Here is a 5,929-nt window from a genome sequence, read left to right as displayed (position 1 = left end):
GTTTCTATTCTCTTGCAGCTTTTAGGATCCTTTCTCTATCCTTAACCTTTGGGAGTCTGATTATTAAATGCCTTGAGGTAGTCTTCTTTGGGTGAAAGCTGCTTGGTGTTCTATGACCCTCTTGTACTTGGATATTTATATCTTTCCCTGGGTTTGGGAAGTTCTCTATTATTATCTCTTTGAATAAACTTTCTACCCCTGTCTCTTTCTCTACCTCCTGTTTAAGGCCAACAACTCTTAAATTTGCCCTTCTGAGGCAATTTTCTAGATTGTGTCAGTGCATTTCATTGTTTTTCATCCTTTTCTTCTTTTGTCTCCTCTTTTTGTTTTCAAATAGCCTGTCTTTAAGCTCACTAATTATTTCTTCTGCTTGATCCATTTTGCTATTAAAGAACTCTGATGCATTCTTCAGTATGCCCATTGCATTTTTCAGCTCCAGAATTTCTGCATGATTCTTTTTAATTATTTAAATCTCTTTGTTAAATTTATCTAATAGAATCCTGAATTCCTTCTCTGTGTTGAATTTCTTTGAGTTTCCTCAATATAGCAATCTTTTTTATTTAAAAAATTTTAATTATATAGAAATGGAGGTTTCACTATGTTTACCAGGCTGGCCTCGAACTCCTGGGCTCAAGTGATGCTAACACTTTAGCCTCCCAAAGTGCTGAGATTATAGGCATGAGAACCCACACCTGGCCAGCACAGCTATTTTGAATTCTCTGTCTGAAATGTCACTATCTCTGTTTCTCCAGGATTGGTCCCTAACACCTTATTTAGTTCATTTGGTGAGGTCATGTTTTCCTGGATGGTGTTTATGCTAGTAGATGTTCTATGGTATCTAGGCATCGAGGAGTTAGGTATTTACAGTAGCCTTCACTGTCTGGGCTTATTTGCAAACAATCCTTCTTGGGAAGACTTTCCAGATATTTGAGAGGAGTTGGGTGTTGTGATCTAAGCTGTATGTATTTTAGGTGACACCCCAAGCCCAGTAACACTGTGGTTCTTGCAGACTTATAGAAGTACCACCTTGATGGTCTTGGACAAGATATGGGAGAATCTTCTGGATTACCAGGCAGACTCTTGTCCTCTTCCCTTACTTTCTCCCAAACAAACAGAGTCTCTCTCTGTTCTGAGCCACCTAAAGCTGCAGGTGGAGTGATACAAGCCCCCTGTGGCCACAACCACTACGACTGCACTGGGTGAGACCTGAAGGCAGCACAGCACTGGGTCTTGCCCAAGGCCTGCTATAACCACACCTGGCTACTGCCTATGTTCGCTCAAGGTCCTGGAGATCTATAATCAGCAGGCGGCAAAGCCAGCCAGGCCTGTGTCCTTCCCTTTAGAGTGGTGAGGTCCCCCAAGCCCTGGATGAGTCCAGAGGTACTGTCCAGGGGTCAGGGACTAGAGTCAAAAACTTTAGAAGTCTACCTGGTAATCTATTGTATTGCAGCTGAGCTGGCACTCAAACCACAAGACGTAGTCCTTCCCACTCTTCCCTTCCCTTTCCACAGACAGAGGGACCTCAGCCCATAGTCACCCCCACCCCAAACCATGAAGAGTACTGCCAGACTATTGCCCATGTTCCCTTAAGGCCCAAAGTCTCTTAAATCAGCTTGTGGTGAATGCTGCCTGGCCTGTGACTCACCCTTCAGGGCAATGGGCTCCCCTCTGGCCCAGGGCAGGTCCAAAAATGCCAGCAAAGGGTCAAGTCCTAGAATCAGGGACCCTGAGGGCCTGCTTGGTGCTCTACCCCTCTGTTACCATGCTGTCTCAGAGCTAAGCCAGCATGTCTCAGAGACTCATCCAAGGCCCTCGATGTAGTACTCGGGTATCACTACTGGTTGTTCAGGGTCCAAGGGCTCTTCAGTTAGCAGGTGACTGATGCTGCCAGGACTGGGTCTTTTCTTCAAGACAGCAGGTTCCCTTCTGACCCAGGGTGTGTCTAGAAATGTTCTCCAGGAGCGAGGGTCTGGAATGGGGGCCTCACAGCTCTGTCTGGTGCCCTATCCTGCAATAGCTGCGCTGGTGTCTAAGATGCAAGACTGTCTCTCCTACTCTTTCCTCTCTTCTCTTCAAGCAGAGGAAGGAGTCTCTTTTGGAGCCCCGAGCTGAGCAGTATGGGATTAGGGGAGGGGTGATGCCACACTCCCTTGGCTGCCCCAGCTGATATCTCAGTATGCACTCCGAATCCACTGTCTCCGGGCCAAGTTCAGCATTAGGCCTCTCCTAAGAGTTACAGACCTTATGGCCTAGACTGCCTTTCATGTTTACTTGGAGACTGCTGTAGCCTTCTGTGGTGAAGTTTGCAGGCACTCAGTTCAGACTGCTAGGATCAGTGATTCCCCTCTTGCTAGGCCTGATTTAAATGCTCCCTCCATTGGCAGGCATCGACTGAGTTTGGTCCGGTTTTCCTTTTTGCTCTAACAGAACAGCCCTGAATTGAGTGCCTCAATTTCTGTGTTCTCCCTCCCCCAGCTCCCAGAGACACTCTGCACCACCCTGCCGCAGCCAGGGGTGGGGTAGGGGTGGTGTCAGCAATTCAGGACTGTTTTTTCTATCTCTTCAGTGCCTCTTTCAGTGATATGAAGTTAAAACCAGATACTATGAGTGCTCACCTGATTTTTAGTTCTCATGAAGGTGTTTTTTCTGTGTAGATAGTTATTAACTCAGTGTCCTTGCGGGGATGGGTTGGGAGGGGCAATGATGGAAACTCTTACTCCATCATCTTGCTTTTCCTCCTTTCTCCCTCTCTAAACAGACCAGAATGTGGCTCTGAACACTATCTCATTTTTTATTACATTAAATTAAAATGTGAAAGTTATGATTGATTACTTGTTAGGCCTCAATATGTTCTTTTTCCCATTCTCATTAGTTAATAAAAATGCCAACCCTTAACTAAACTGATAGAAAATTTATCGAACTGCATAATAGTTAAACTTAGTTGCTTTGCTTTGCTTTGTTTTTTAGCTTTCTTTTATCCCTTTACATTTTTAATAAGGCATTTTGAGTAATGCAAAGGAATAAACGGAAGCTAAAAAAGGGCACTGAAATAATGAGCATTGAAATAATAATCCTCATATGAATTCAAGCAATGCATTCAAAGTTCAGTCCATGGCTTATGTATTGTCATGCCCTGGTCATCCGTGTAGTGAACCACACCGATGCACACTCTTAGCAGTAACTGAGGTAGGCATTTAGTTCTTGAGCAAGAAAGAACACTTTAGCAAGTTAGGGAAGAAAGAAGCATTCTCTTTCTACAAATGTATGCAACATTTGTCAACACAACAGCTATAACTATCATTTTAAACCATCTACTATGTGTCAGCACTGTGCTAAGTGTAATATGGGTTATTTAAAATTCCTGCAACAAGCTGAGCACGGTGGCTCATGCTTGTAATCCCAGCATTTTGGGAGGCTGAGGCGGGTGGATCACCTGAGGTCAGGAGTTCAAGACCAGCTTGGCCAACATGGCAAAACCCTATCTCTACTAAAAATACAAAAATTAGCTGGACGTGGTGGTTGGTGCACGTTTCTACTCCCAGCTACTCGGGAGGCTAAGGCAGAAGCATCATTTGAACCTAGGAGGGTGGAGGTTGCAGTGAGCCAAAATTGTACCACTGCACTCCAGCCTGGGTGACAGAGTGAGAGTCTGTCTCAAAATAATAATAATGATAATAATAAATAAAATACAATTCCTGCAATAGCTTTGTAAAATAGGTATTATTTTCTAATTCCATAAATAAGACAATTAAGCCTCTAAGAAGTTAATTAACTTGCTTAGAAGTTCACACAGCTAGAAAATGGCTAACAGAGCACATTCTCAGAATCCTTTTCTGATATCAATGAGTAAACTTGGCTATTGATGAATAGATCTTATTAATGACTGTTATTTGATGTTAAGTCCATTTCAGCTTCCAAAGCACTATCACATATACTGTTTCTTCTTGTTCAGTCTTCATAACAATTCTGTGAGTAGGTCACTGCAATCCCACTCCACAGATGAAGAAACTGAGGCTCCAAGTATTGCAACTATGAAAGCAAGTCAATTCTGGAGACATGCGTGAAAGCACTCTAACTAAAGACCAGTGTTCTATTTCTGAAGGGAAAATTAACTGCACTTCTTTCCAGAGAAGCCTGACTCACCAGAAACGAGCAAAATCAAAATAAGCATAATAATCTCCTCAACCTGTGGGCCCAGTGAGAAGGGAGGAGAGGTCCCCAGCACAGAGGAGAGCAAGGATTGCTGCTTTTACCAACCTGAGTCAGTGCACACTAAAGGCTGGTGTATGTGCACACTTGTGTGTACGTGCACACTAGTAGCCTGCAGGTGCCCGAGGATTGCTGAGGTCTTTTGCATCCCCCTGGGACAAGTAAGGGAAACTCTACCAGTGTGTTATAGCCAGGACCACAGTGTGTGCCTTGTTGCCTCAGACTGTGCTGGAGAGAGTCCCAGAGGGATCCTCCTCTTATGGGGCTGGCTTGACTCTTGCCAAGAACTGCCAGGCATTGAAGATACAATCTTCACCTACACACATTCCCAGCAAACCCTTCAGATTGTAGCCCCCACAGCCTTCACACTTTCCCAACTCAAGCGTGGCATTGTGCCTACCTTCAAACTCTGCATTGTAACAAAAGTGAAGCCTCTTTTTGGATGATAGGGCCTGCAGGCTACAGCTACTTTAGAGAACTGACTGGTGGCCAAATTGAGAAATATTTGTTAAAAGGGGGCTTTTGCCAGGATGTTTTCTCTGGGGACCATTATCAATAAATCTGAAGAAAGAAGCCACAGCTGAAAAACCCATAGCATTAAGGAGCCTACTGTACTCTTTCCTTTTGGGAATTACTGACTCTAGATAATCTCTTCGAATCTTTGGGTCATATTTGTTTCATTATTTAATATCACAAGAACTCAATCACACAATAGAAAATATTCACAAATCTGCATTTATGTCAAGGGCTAAAAGGTGTCCACAATAATGTAGCTTTGGGGTTGTGCTTAAAATAAAATAATAATCGAAGTTTACTATTTCTTTCCTAGCATCTGTCCCTACCCAATTACTCTACTCAATTATTTTTAGGAATTGGCTCCTGGCATTGATTCTTGAAGCCAGAGGTATTGTCTGTGCTGTCTCTTGGAATCATTTTTCCACTTGACACACCCAGAGTTAGAGAGAGGAGTAGGCTGGATGGGTCTGTTGGAGTGCTATTGTTCATACAGTCTGTGTCAGCAAGGGCTGCAATCAGCTTGTTTGTCACATGTCTCCAAGCCTCACTCAGGCAGGCATGGGGATAATAGCCACTAATCCAGCTACACAGAGAAAACTGGAGCCTTATGGGTGCTGAGCACCTTTTCTGTATCCTGTCCCCTGAACTAGAACTCTGGGTTTATATCACAAGTCATCTTTTACCTAAATACACTATTTTTCAAAAAAAGAAGAAAGCCACCTTTGAAGGGTTAACATCAATGAATAGTTGGAAACTTGTTAAGAAATTTTTTTCCCTAACACATTTTAAAGTTTAGGAAAACCTAGAAATGCAATGCCCAAAAAAAGCTAGCTTCTGTCTATATTTCTAAATCATTTTTGCATCTTTAAAAAGATGTGTGTGCAATCTCAGGGAGGAAGGGAAGGAATATATATGCCATTGCTGACTTCCTACTTCTAAAGATAGTACTTTAATATCTACAAATCAGACTCACTACTTTGGTATTATATATCAAAAGACATAGAGTTTCAAAATAATGCAATTCTAGGACCCTCCTCACCCTCCGCTTCTCACTTATATTTATCTTTCCTAAAGTACAAGGACCTTCAGAATCCTGAAAGGGATTCAAACAATTCAACATTTTTTTTTTCCTGAGGCTAGATTAAAATTTACCTTTGCTTTATCTATATGTAGCAAGTAGAATTTGCTAAACAAAGAAGTAGTA

Source organism: Rhinopithecus bieti, unplaced genomic scaffold (genome assembly GCF_001698545.2).
Source record: "Rhinopithecus bieti isolate Rb0 unplaced genomic scaffold, ASM169854v2 scaffold_5924, whole genome shotgun sequence".
Taxonomy (NCBI): domain Eukaryota; kingdom Metazoa; phylum Chordata; class Mammalia; order Primates; family Cercopithecidae; genus Rhinopithecus; species Rhinopithecus bieti.
Note: the sequence above shows the minus strand (reverse complement) of the source record.